This window comes from Lissotriton vulgaris, chromosome 12 (assembly GCF_964263255.1).
Source record: "Lissotriton vulgaris chromosome 12, aLisVul1.2, whole genome shotgun sequence".
NCBI classification, from domain to species: Eukaryota; Metazoa; Chordata; class Amphibia; order Caudata; family Salamandridae; genus Lissotriton; species Lissotriton vulgaris.
In genome coordinates this window covers 311,988,155-312,001,927 of record NC_141700.1, presented here as the reverse complement: position 1 = coordinate 312,001,927, position 13,773 = coordinate 311,988,155, and positions in this window count along the sequence as shown.

Genomic DNA, 13,773 nt, shown 5'->3' with positions numbered 1-13,773 from the left:
CCAATGTGCTACTTTATTTTTAAGTTGGGTATAGTTTTCACTGGATCCCTTATTTAATTCAGGGACATTTCCCATTACTAGAACCAATGGTGACGCCTCTGGTGGCAGATTAATGGTAGGTAGGTAGAGACACCCTATCATCCACTTGTTTTGGTCTGAGGCCAACGCCATTACTTAAATTCGGTGCCAATGGTTGTGGGTTCTCGAGGCTTAGCTCCATGGTTTTACCTCCTGTTTGGGCACAGTTCTTATCTACAGTATTCTTAGGGTGTGGCTTCCCGTTAGTGACTGAAAGTTTAGGCTTTTGGGCCGCGTTCTGTGATAAAGTTTTAGCTACACTTTTGTCCTGCTGCTTCGGTGAATCGCTATTTCTCGCTGGGAGTGTTTTAGTAGTCAGTTTATGTTTATTATCATGAATTGTTTCGCTTAGGGCATCCAATTTTGCATCAATGACCCTTAGTCTTTTGGTTAGGGGAAGTATAAAAGACCTCAGGAGATTAGTCACATTACTAATGGACATCTCAAATTCATTACTCAGGATTTTTTCCTTGGAGTGCAACTGGTCATCCTGTTTATCGGGTATTGACAGGCTAGTTGATTGTTTATTGGGTTTAGTAGGGGTAATTTTAGTCCCAACAACAGGTGAAGAGCTAGACAAGCCTGAAAATGTTAACATTTTTGGTTTCCTGCCCCCATTTCCCCCCCTAACCCTCTTTCTTTTCCCCATCTGTGTGTCACACCTAGATATCCCTGTTTCTAGGTCAGCTGCCTGGACACTCTTTCTTGCCAGGATAGGGTGGAAATCCTCAGAAGATATACTATTGCATGACGATATGCTTGATGATGATATGTCCTCACTCCATTCTAGTGAGTAATCCCTATTCTCCAGTCCTTCCTGGATGCTTATAATGGGTTGGACTAGTGTTTTGGGCTCAACATACTCAGGGCTAACAGCATTTTTCAGTACTCCCAGTGATGATCGCTTGGCCTCCAATAATTCTAGGGATAGACGTGAGGCGTCAGTTAGGGCGATCTCTTTCTCAACCACCCCAGCTGCTCTTATGAAAAAATCATCCAAAGTCCCAATTAGGCCAACCCCGTTGTGCTTGACCCACATTTCCCCTTTCCTCCAGTATTTCGTACCATTTTCCCTCACTATTTCAGTCTTCCGTCCCCAATAGGAGCTGTGGAAGCACGAATATATCTCACCCAGATTTAGAAATGCAAGAAGGGTGGCCCAGTCCAGTCTCGTCCAGCCTTGGATGGCCGTAGACGGCCCGCCCTCTGCCCGGGCTCAGACCGGCGAACGCCCGCACGCGTCCCGCGACGCGGGATGGGCACAGGATCTTTAGGCGCCTCCGGGCTCGGCAGTGCGGATGGTGGGTGGGTCCGTCCCGCAGGGTTCTCTGGTCACTGTGGTCCCCCCGTTCTGCGGCCACTGTGATGGTGGGTCGCGGCGGCGGGGGGGCGTCTGGGGATGTCGCCTTAATGTGCGGGACTCGGCGGGACCGTACAGCAAGAATTCCTCTGGTGGCAAAAAGTCTCCCGCTTCCCCGGGCGGGCGCAGGATCTTTAAGCGCCTCCGGGTGCGGAAGTGCGGCTGGTGGGCGGGTCCGTCCCGCAGGGTTCTCTGGTCACTGTGGTCCCCCCGCTCTGCGGCTGCTGTTGTGATGGTGGGTCGCGGCGGCGGGGGGGACCGTCTGGGGATGTCGCCTTAATGTGCGGGACTCGGCGGGACCGTACGGCAAGATTTCCTCGGTGGCAAAAAGTCTCCCATATAATCATAATGAAGGATGCCTCTCCTATCCAACTAGTATAAGAAAACAAATAATCCTTATCCTTCAGGGAGGGGTGGGAACCTAGTTAAAATTCTGATGAGCCCCCTTCGGTTCAGCTGTCACTTTGACGGAGCCCCCGATGTGTTCTGTGCTAATGATAAAAACAGGATTCAGTAACATAGCGCTGTCTGCAGTCTACTACTGAGCATCATTTCATGTTCTCAGTGGTTGAACTACGAATTTATTCAAAAGTAACACAGACATCTTAATTACAGCTTGTTTAGAATCACTCACGCACTAATTTAGGTCCATGGCACACCATCCATTGGTTGCCCACCGAACTGAAGGGGGCTCATCAGAATTTCAACTAGGTTCCCACCACTCCCCCGTCCTGAGGAAGACCCGTAGCTGAGGAAATGCCCTCTGAATGGTCAGTTCAGGTTGGACCAGCCCCTACAGCCAAAACTGATTTATATATTTAATTGGTCCTTGTGTGTAACGGAACAGGGAAGCTTAAAGAAGAGGGGCTTGAATGCAGTCCAGAGTCATTGCCATTGATGGAGATTAATTCAAACATTCTGTGCTTTCGAAATTGGGCTTAATTGACCACCCAGAGATTACTGTTGTTATTACTGAACAAGCACATAGTTATGGCCTTGGTATATCCTATGAACCCAACAGTATTCTGCTGCCTACTCTACATACTCAAAATACGTTTTCTCAAACTTTTGAGAAGGCACCCCACAATTAACACCCCTTCTGTCAACCATATAGGTGCGGTGAATACTTGTAAAGGGGAAACAGCATTTACACGCTGTCGGTACAACACGGTGCCATTACAACGTGGTCAGTACAGCAACCGTGTTGGTACCACACATACCATTACAACGCAAGCCATTACAACGACTTGCTGTAGGGGGTTTTGGTGTTGGATTTTAAATCTTACACCTTCCCGACTGTTGCACAGACTGGAGTTGGACTAGTAAATTATACTATTCCAAACTCCAGCACCCCCTACAGCAAGTCAATGTAATGACTTGCGTTGTAATGGTACACATGGTAATAACGCGGTTGTTGTACTAACCGCTTTGTAAAGGCATCTGTTGTAAAAGCATGCAAAGTAAAACACACATTCCTTGTAAAGTTGTACTGGCACAAGATACTTCTTTTGAGGCACCCCTCCTTGATTCTAGCGCTGCACTTTCCCTAGCATTTTTCTAAAAGTTAACACGTTCCCTCAAAGATCTCATTTTCAAGGCATTATTTTTGTTGTCCGCCTGGCTGCCATAGTCAGAGAAAAATAACTACCCTTGGGCCTTGCCTACAGTATGTATTGGTGTCTCTGAAAACTCAAGAAATAGGAAAACAACGGGCTTTAACAACAAAAGCTGAAAACAGCGTTATTCTCCAGCATTTAACTTTTCTTGTCAGAATATTCTTTTCCTGGAGATGTTCTGCAACAAAAAAGAACAGACACTTCATAACAGATTAAATACTTTATTTGTCCCTTTTAGACACTACATGTTTCCAATTGTTAAAGGACTTAAGATGACTTTATTAAACCTTTGATTCAGTATGCGATCAAATATTAGAGACTCTTGCATCACAGTGAAAGAGCCCATGTCTCTTCATATTTGGCAGTAAAATTTAGATTGATGCCATGTCTTGTGCTTTTGTTTTGAACGTGTCCGTGTATGTCCATATCTTCTGCGTGGTAAATATATTAAAATCAGCTCTGAGATGTGGAGTGCGGTATAACAATGACAAATGATGTTGTGTGTAATTTTTTCACTATTAACATAAAGTAATATAAACTGAAGGACACTACTCTATTGAGAGAGTTAGTAGCTAATGTTCCATATCAGATGTGGACAATGTCAGGACTGAATACAGATTAGGCAGTGTCCTTTTCTCCCCGGGGGAATTAAACTTTAAGACACCACTGACTGCCAATGGTTTTACTGCATTTTGTTGGTGCCTGTGGTGCCTCTCTTGGTCTATTAATTCTGAAGCCATAAATGACAATCTGAGCCAAATGCTTTTCCAGTGGGATGCTTTTCATTTGTGCATTCTTGTATCTATCTATTCGCAGTTGTTTCCAATAATCGCTTTTTTAAATGGTGCAGATTTGATTGTGACCTGTTAGACATATTTTTGAAGCAAAGGGAGTTTCCAGGGTGGAGTTTGAGTGAATCGTACAAAACAACGGAATTTCATTTAAATGGTGAGTGTTAGTATACATTGTAAAGTAATGGTGCAGGATTTTGCATTTTATAACAGGTTTATTATTTTTTTTTCTCTTTAGAATGCTGCACCATATCGGTAGGATGCATCCGGGCTCAATTCTCCTCAGTGAAATCTGCATTTGTTTACTTTAAATCTCAACAAGGCAAGCTCCGCCTTCCATTCTTCAGAGGTTGGTAAATTGAGCATATTTGGTAACAATGGCACATTTTGTTAACAACGCCTAGAAATGGCAGAAGTGAGTTGAGAAGTGACATATAAAGTATGTTATTATTTTATAATGTTCAAGGAAAGCATGGCTGTAAGTCCTCCCGCTATGAAAGTTTCAGCTAGTGAGCTTTCATATTTAGGTCCACAGATGGACATTTTAGTGCATTTTCCACATTTTGTGGAGAGTTACTAACAGAAAGCATCAGGGCCGGACTGGGAACCAAAACCGGCCCTAACAAAGTGCTCGGCTGCCCCCCCCCCCCCCGGGGGGGCGACCAAGCTCTTTGTCAGGGCCCCCCACCCTTGCGGCGCACCGAGGGATTGGCCAGTGCCCGCAACGGCCAGTCCGGGCCTGGAAAGCATTATAGTATTCAGGATTCCAGTAAGCATGGATGGATCAACAGCACAAATAGAGCCAACAGCAGACATAGGGCCTCATTTATGATAAGTGACGCATTGCTGCGTGAAAACAGCGATGCGTCACGTTTCATTGCGCCCTCCTTGCGACATGCTGGATGCGTCATATTTACAGTATGGCTCATCATGTTGCAAGGAGTTACAGATGCGTCAGTATTTCTGACGTATCTGTAGGCGCAAAAATGACGCATTGCTGCAGTGTGTCACAAAAGTGACGCAACTCCATCAATGAGTCAGTTCACATGGGCAAGTCTCATTTCAAATGTGCCTGCATCAGTCTTACGCCTGCTGTGAGGCAGGCATAAGATATTGATGCATTTGCGTCCTAGAAGTGACGCAGTGAATTTTCATAGATTTCACTGCGTGACTTCTACTAGGCTTTCTTGCATCAGGACGCCCACCCTGCATACAATACACCTGGCGCAGGTATAATGTTGCGCAGGGGTTTACAAAGTAACGCATCTACCTAGGTGCATCACTTTGTGAATATGACACAATATGGCGCATTTTTTTACACTGCTGGTTCGTCACAAAAAGTGATGCACCGGCAGTGCAAAAGTGATGCAAGGGCTCATAAATGAGCCCTATAGTTTATATACAAATATTGATATATTGCAACGCTCAATGTCAGTCTGGAAAACGTAGGATGCTGTAAACAGATCCTCAGTGCAGAGTAATTACTTTAAAAAATGGGTTCTTGGATTTACGGAGTCCAAGAAAGCATGTAAAAGGGACGCTTTCCGTGTGCCTTGGCTTTGCATCCAATACTCGAGTAAAAGCAATCGATTGCTGAGATATTCTAATATAATTTGCAGAAATTGTATAGATTTATGAAATCAGTACACTACGTCTTTGGCAGAACTTAGGTAGGAGATTTCCTGCACATTTTTAACAGTAAATCATAAACGGTCAGATGTTTCCCTGCTAATTTGTTCTTACCAATATTTTCATTTCCACGAGCACAAAGAAATAGACTAGAATTTTGGGATCCCAACCACATGTTACGTGAAGGCATGAGGTAGTTTCAGGTCAAGCACAGTCTAAGAATGAAATCAGAAGACCTCTTGTCAAATTTAGGACAGAAGTAGAGGAGGAGTCACCTGAGCCAAGGCTGGTGAGATGAAGACTGAGCATGAGTCACACATTTAAAGGACAGGTGTAGATATACTCACATGTCTATCTACTCCAACATCTAGGTGTAACGCTCTACTTTTAAGCTATTCATCACTTTCTGAGTGGATAATAACACCTGGATCTAGACATAAGCATAAGAAGTGCATAGCAGGGGTACAAATTATAGTTAGCTAAGTGAGTCACTTCAAAGTTGCAATATCCTTAATTTATTCTGTGCTGGCAGGGAACAAAACAATGCACACAAAGAGAGAGCAAGAAGGTAGGAAACCTTGTTGCATCCTCCCTAGCACAACTTCAAACACAGAGTATATAGGCAGAGATGCTAACAATCCTGATGAAGGCCTTAGATCCACATGGGCTTTGAATGTTGGCCAAAACATGTTGACTTATTTAGCAGCAATTGAGTCATTGATACTCGAATAGCCCCCACAACAAGGATTTAATCATGTCTAGGGTACTCAAACATTAAAGGAAATTCCCTTGGTTATACCCTGAGATATGTTATTGCTATTTTCTCTGTATCCCTGCTCCGAATACAGAAGTGATTGATATAGGAACTTCAGACCTCGGTTGGGTCTGCTATGGTGGTATTATCCTACCAGTGGGTGGATGGGCACCAATGATGAAGCATGCCACTATACATAGTGGGTGAGGCGTCTACTCCAAAATCCTTGGATTTTCTCTAAGACCAATCTTAGAAATGTAACCTAGTTGTTCACAGGTGTTTCAATGAATAAAACAACACATCCAACCCAGCATGGTCTTACTTACAAACAAATAGTGACTAAAAGAAAGAGAACCAAAAGAGAGTATGTGAATGGACCTATTAAGTGCAATTTAGTGTGGCAGTTTACGTTATTCATTTGCCTAATTTTAATTTCATCTGGCCATTAGTTTGGCTGTGACAGGTCATTACAATTAACAGAAAACATTATATTTACAACTATGGGATTTCCGGATGAATTATCTGAAAAATAACAGAAATACTTTATTTCTTAACATAAAGGCAATAGTTCCATAGTCAGTAACATGAATCATTATAAACTGGTTAAATGACTGAAGTAGTCCTAATAAACAGGCGTGAAATAGTGATCTGGTTCTTCCATTGTTACAGTGACTACTCAAATTGTTTTAAAACATGGAATAAAGACTAATAGTTAATTTCAAATTAAAGCCTGTAAGCTCAATATTAATGCCTTTGGTTGATTTGTTTCCTATATTGAATGTAATAGCATTACACTGTCAGTTATGATAAATTTGGTCTCCTTGATTTTGATTGCTTAACATTAATTGAAGTACATTCCGGCGGCAATCTTTTTCGATATTCATAATGTGCAAGGTATCAAAGTCTTGTTATTTTCCAAAGTTCTATACTTCTTCTTTCTTTGTATTTAGTTCTGCCCTGTGATTTAGAAAAAGGAAATACACATTGTTATTTCCTAAAACAATTTATCCCATTAATCCAAAAAATAACATCCCTATGATGTTCTAATGAGGATCTTTAAAGTAGGCAGTTATAAATGCACTGAGAGTTCTTCATCACAGTTTATTCTAAGAGGGGACAATCAGTTTGCATCAATTATGTAACGATTTAATGTATTTATTTATTCCATCCTTCCGATTGTGAAGGCCCTGTCATCTCTTCTTGGGTTTTTGTTCACACAGTCAATACCAAAATTCCTCATGGTCAACCAACTACTACTATGTTTCTCCATAACATGTTTGGCTGTGCCACAATTTAGATCTTTGGATTTAATTGTCCTTATACGCTCCAAAACATTTTTTGACTGGAAAAATGACACTATCTATATATTTTTTGCTGCAAGGGCACATGATTATATATGTCATGCATTATGAATTTCATGGTATGGGTTTTCTGATTGTATAGATTTGACCTGAATCTCGTAGGTCACAGATATTGGTACTGCATTTGCAGGTTTTACAATGACCACAAACGAGAAAAATCTGATTTAGGTGTTAACCAAGATTACAAAGTTTTATTCTCCAGGGAACTGAGGAAGATCTTCAAATGGCTCACAAACAACACTATCCAAACTGTCATTCACACCTTAGTCACCAGTAAGCTGTGCTCGGGAACACCTTCTAAACCAGGACCACCTCACTAGAAGACTACAAAACATCCAGAAACTCAGCAGCCAGACTCATCCTCAACTTCCCACAAAGAACTCAGATCTCACCACACCGCCTCAGGGAGCTCCACTGTATCATCATACACAAACATGTTCATTTCAAACTCCTCACACAAACATTAAAGGTACTGCACAACTTAAGCCTCACCTACCTGAACAGTTGCATCTCCTTCCACTATCCACCCAGACACCTCTGTTTTGCAGGGCTCCTATTCACACACATCTCATTCATTTAAAGAGCCAGGTAAGGAGTGTCCTCATTGTCTTACATCACTGCTACACAAGGAACAGCTTTCAGCTATTCATCAGAGCCTCCTCCTGTGTTCTTGAATTCCGCAAGGAGCTAATCTGGCTTTTCATTTAACCAGCCTAACAGAGGAAGTGCTAGGTGCACACTCTGGCTCAGTGGCAGTATTTCCTCGATGCTGATAGGTAACTTTACAAACACACATAAGCTAACATAATGTAACATAACATAATGTAACATAACATAATATAACATAACATAATGTAACATAACATAATATAACATAACATAATATAACATAACATAATATAACATAGCTATAGACCAGTTTGTCTTTTGCTGAAGACTACTATCACTTTGCCTAGCTTTTCTTATCTTTATCGGATAGCACAATGCATGGAAAGTATCATACATACAGAATTAGCTTCTTTGTTAAATTTAATGATAACATGAGTTTGATTTGGAACTGTGTTTGAGACCCTAGTGAGGGTGATCGATTCCATGTTGTAATGGATATGCTCTCTTGTTTCTCTGCTCTTTCAGAAGCTTTGTGAGAAACTGATTTTGTTGGTTAAGGGGGTGTGAGCCTTTCTCAAGCAACAGCCACAATTCTTGTCAGGATGAAGCACAAAAAGTCACTAACTTAACCTGTGCCTAACCACTTTGGTAGCTTGGCACAAAACAGTCAGGCTTAACCTATAGGCAAAATGTGGTTGCTTGGCACTAAAACAGTCAGCCTTAACTGATGTCAGATACAAGTGTCACATTATAGTAATTTTATAGTAATTCATGAGATGTAATGTACAGTGAATGTATCGTGTATACCACACTATTACCGGAATAAGGACCAATCTCAACTGATTCGTGACACTTCTGTTCCGTGACCTTCAGTGGGTGCATAGATACTTTGTTGACTGTCTCAGCATGCTATACATAGTGATTGTATCTTGATAGATCCTTATACTAGGTTGAACAGCAGACTCCTTTTAGATGCACTTATTTTGTGGGAGCATTGATATTTCTTTTTTCCCTGGCGCATCAGTTACATATTTATGTTTTGGCACAGTGCTAACGACAATACTCTGTCATGCTAATTTCGCGAGTGCACGTCTATTTTGACTACGAGCTAATTTTACTTATTCATCAACGCCATTTATTTCTAAAAAAAAGGGTACTTGCCCCCTTTCCCTATTTTGTCAATTAAGCATATATTTAGATGCCTGTAACTGCAGGTGCAGTTATTATACCATTACCGTCAGTGTACGCCAATTTTGGCTTGGTCTTACTGTATTCTATTGTATTGGCCTCCATGTACGTAAGGATGGCCTGTTCAGTTTGCGTTTTCTAAGATTGCGGCCGACTTAGCCTTAGTAGGCTATGTTTTGCCACTCCCACCTTCTGGGCACCGGATGTTTAAATTTACTGACATCCAGGGGATGTCATTCAATGGCCGTACGGGGTGCCGGTGAATATACGCTGAAACTCGTCTCAGTACAACAGGTGAGAAATGATTGTTGCTCGTCTGCATATGCTTTCACTGTATAAGGATAGGTAATATAGTACCGTGCAATGTCCTGATGTGGCATCGTTTATGTACAGTGCTATCCTCCGATCCTGGATACGGGATTGAATCTTTCCTATTTGCATTAAATAACCACTCACATGGATTTAGCATAAATGGTGCCTTTCTTTTCTTTTGTATATTTATGGTCGCCGAGCATAACGCCCTAGCATGAATATGGCATTTAGCAGTGATTTCTTGATATATTTGATGCACAATGCCATTATTAGCACACGTAATGCTCTTATTTTATCTGATTGAGGTGTATGCATTGTGGTTAAACAGTTTCCATTTATATATATAGATTTAGACTTTAGGTCCTGGTTTATTTGATTGTATCTGATATTTCGATGGCTACTCCTTTTGAAATGTATAGGTTCACTAATTCCTCAACTGATGTAAGATTAAGGCGTTTCACAATGGAAATTAGTTGATCTTTAAGAGCCAAGTTGTTATGGAATGACGGCTTCATGTACTGAGCACTTCTCTATATATCTTGCTGCATAGGTTTTGCCTATTCTTCCTTCTCTGGATTAAGTATAGTATGTGTTTGCTCAATATGACGTTAGACTAGAATGGGATATCAGTTTGTATTCTTTATTTTTAGAATTACTGAAAGAACTAGAATTAGAAGTCAATGGAACCAAAACTATTATCCTTGCCCTCTTGGCCGGGATGGAATTATAACTGGTTCAAAGGTATGAATCGCATTGATGCAGTCTTAATCGGCAATTTGTAAATTTGTAAATTGTCTCAATTCTGGCATCTACAATTATATATATACTAGCAGCCCGTCCCGACCTTGTCCGGGAGCAACAGGCTTCCCCGACCCCCGCCCGCCCTGACATTGTCCAGCAGCCCGGGCCCCCGAGCGGCCCGTCCCCCACCTGCCCTGACCTCCGCCTGCCCCGACCCCCGCCTGCCCCGACATGGGTCCCCTTACCTCAGCCGCCGCTCCTCCCGCCTGTCCGCTGCTGATATACTGCTTTAAATATGTCTGTTCTTCTTTGCAGAGGTGTACAGCTGACCAATCCGTTCTACAGAGTGTACATTGGCTGGGAAAGCTTACATCATAGCTAATCTTTTTGGCCTAGAGGTGTGTTAATGATTGCTGTTTCACCATAAAAAACCAGAATCATTCTCTTTTCTCCTGCAGCCCGGTCCCCCGCCCAGCCCGTCCCCTGCCTGCCCCGACATGGGTCCCCTTACATCAGCCGCCGCTCCTCCCGTCTGTCTGCTGCTCGCACCGCCGCTGGCCTGTCTGCTGCTCCTCACGTCACCGATCCTCCCGCGCGCCATGTCCGCCGCTCCCTTACCTCAGCCACCTCCCCTCCAGCCTGTCCGCTGCTCGCACCGCCGCTGGCCTGTCCGCTGCTCCTCACGTCACCACTCCTCCCCCACGCCATGTCCGCCGCTCCTCGGCTCCTGGACGCCGCTCCTCCCCACGCTTCTGACGTGAGCACACACGTCGCGGCCGGCGCTACTTCGGAGGGACTACTTTTTTTTACTGTAAATTTTTTAAATAACGTTTTTTTTTATTTCTATAGCCTATAACCATCTACACACCCTGACGATTCCAACGGTGTATCAGGTGTGTGGATTGGCGCTGTGGTTCCCGAGTTTACCCGCCTCAAAGACTGAAAGTTCTTCCTTTATTATAGTAGTACTAGCAGCCCGCCCCGGCGTTGCCTGGGGCAGAAGGGGCTGCGGGCAGCATCGCAGCAGGAGAGGCCCAGCAGAGCTGCCATTTTGTTGGTCCTGGCCGCTTCTGCCCACGCTTTGTTTCCCCCGACGTCCCGACTTTGTGGAAAAGGCTTTCTGAGCACTCAGTGTTTATGGCCAGCGCCCGTCGTAGGTCCTGGCCGCTTCTGCCCACGCTTTGTTTCCCCCGACACCCCGACTTTGTGGAAAAGACTTTCTGAGCACTCAGTGTTCATGGCCCCCGCCCGTCGTAGGTCCTGGCCGCTTCTGCCCATGCTTTGTTTCCCCCGACGTCCCGACTTTGAGGAAAAGTCTTTTTGAGCACTCAGTGTTCATGGCCCCCGCCCGTCCCTTAGTGCGCACCCACGGCTGCTTCACTTACCTCATCCACCGCTCCTCCCCGCGCTGCTGAGTTTACCGCTCCACTGCTCCTCCACTTCTCGCCGCTCCTCACCGCTTGTCCGCTCGCCGCTCCTCCCCGCCTGTCCGCAGCTCCTCCCCGTGCTCATGTCTGCCGCTCTTCCTCTTGCTCCTGAACGCCGCTCCTCCCCGTGCTCCCGATGTCATCACGCACGTCGCGACCGGCGCTACTTCCAAGGGACTACTTTTTTTTTATTCGTAAATTTTTTAAAGAACGTATATTTTTTCTTTTTATATAGCCTATGTCCTTCTGCTTGCCCTGACGTTTTCAAAGATGTCTTCGGTGTTTGGATTGGTGGTGTACTTTTCGAGTTTACCTGGCTCAAAGGACACAGTTCTCTCTTTATAATAGTAGTATAGATAGATATATTTTTTTTTCTTTAAACTGCCTGCCCAAATACAAGGTCAATTAGGTATGCCTCGTCCACCTTCTTTATACCACTTCTGAAGACACAGACACAATATAAAGTTACGATATGAGCACCTACACTCGGTCTTATAGTCAATCACCTCACAGCACCGACACTGATAAGAATATGAATTAAGGGCACAAAGGTCAGATACAGTATTAATATTCTGACAGTTTTTATTCCCATTCCACTAATAGCCATGATTGGTTGGACACTATAGTGAATCTGTAACTCGGGCAAATTGGTCATACCTAGAGGTGATGAGTGATATTCATGATGTGGGTTTCATTACACTAACAATGTAGTTCCTGTTGATTACGTTATGTATTACATTAAGTTATGGTTTGTAACTTGTCTTCCAGCCCTGAAGAAGTCGTGGGTCACTCCCAGGTGACGAAACACGTGTTGGCTGGACCAACAGAAAAAAGAACATTAAAGACATACTGTTGTATACTGTTGTTGGCATTACTCTGCATAAATGCAAATGATATTGTATGTGTGCTCGAGCTTGGGGCAAATAAGTATGTTGTTTCTTGAACCACATGCTGTAAGAGGAAGGCCTGATAATAACTATGAAAATGTGGGGCCTATACTCCTCCACTATCCCAGGGAAGCTGCAATACTCCCATGCTAATACGCGATCTCCTAGTGCCCCAGTATAGCTACCGGAGCAGTTCCTTTTGGCCTCTGAATCAAGAATCTGCCATCCTACATAAAATATGCTGTAGCACATACAAGACTCAAGCTAAAACAGTCATTTTACTGATTGTGATCCGCCCCATAAGTGTAAATAGAAACTTCAGCCACCAATGTATACTGTGTTCCATACTATCAAGTAGGGCTCCTACATTTGAATCGTATATTCCAGTTACGTTAGAACTCAATTACACCCCTAAATATTTAATAAGGAATGTTTGTAATCATATACCAGGGAGAGACCCCTCCCCCAGCCAAGGTGCCTGTATCAAATAGATGATGGACTTCTCTTTTTTCAGCATAAACCTGTGAATGTGTCCCCACCTCTGTGATTGTGTCATGTACCATGGACCATGAGCATTTGGGGTCCCACAGGGTATGCAGAATTTCATTGGCATAGAGGGAGACAATCTCCCGCCTATTCCCAACAATCACACCCTCCATTTCATGCCTAGATCATCTCAGTCTGGTCAAGGGCTCAATGAGGGCACAACCTTGTGGAGTCCCACTCTCCACTGGCCAGATGTCAGAAAGACGGTTGCCTACCTTCACTCTGGCTTTACTGTCCATGTAGAGTAACTGTACCCATTTTAAATAAGTGTTGCCTAGGCCGTACCATCCCAGTGCATGATTCATGAATATCCAATCAACAGTATCAAATGCCTTATGAGCATTCAAACGGGCGACGCACATGGCTCCTTCACTCACAAGATCTGCTTTATAATGATGAATCCCTTCCTTAAGTTAGTGGTGTCAGTGCAGCATCCCACAAACCCCGCCTGGTCTGCGTGTTTTAGTTTTCTTC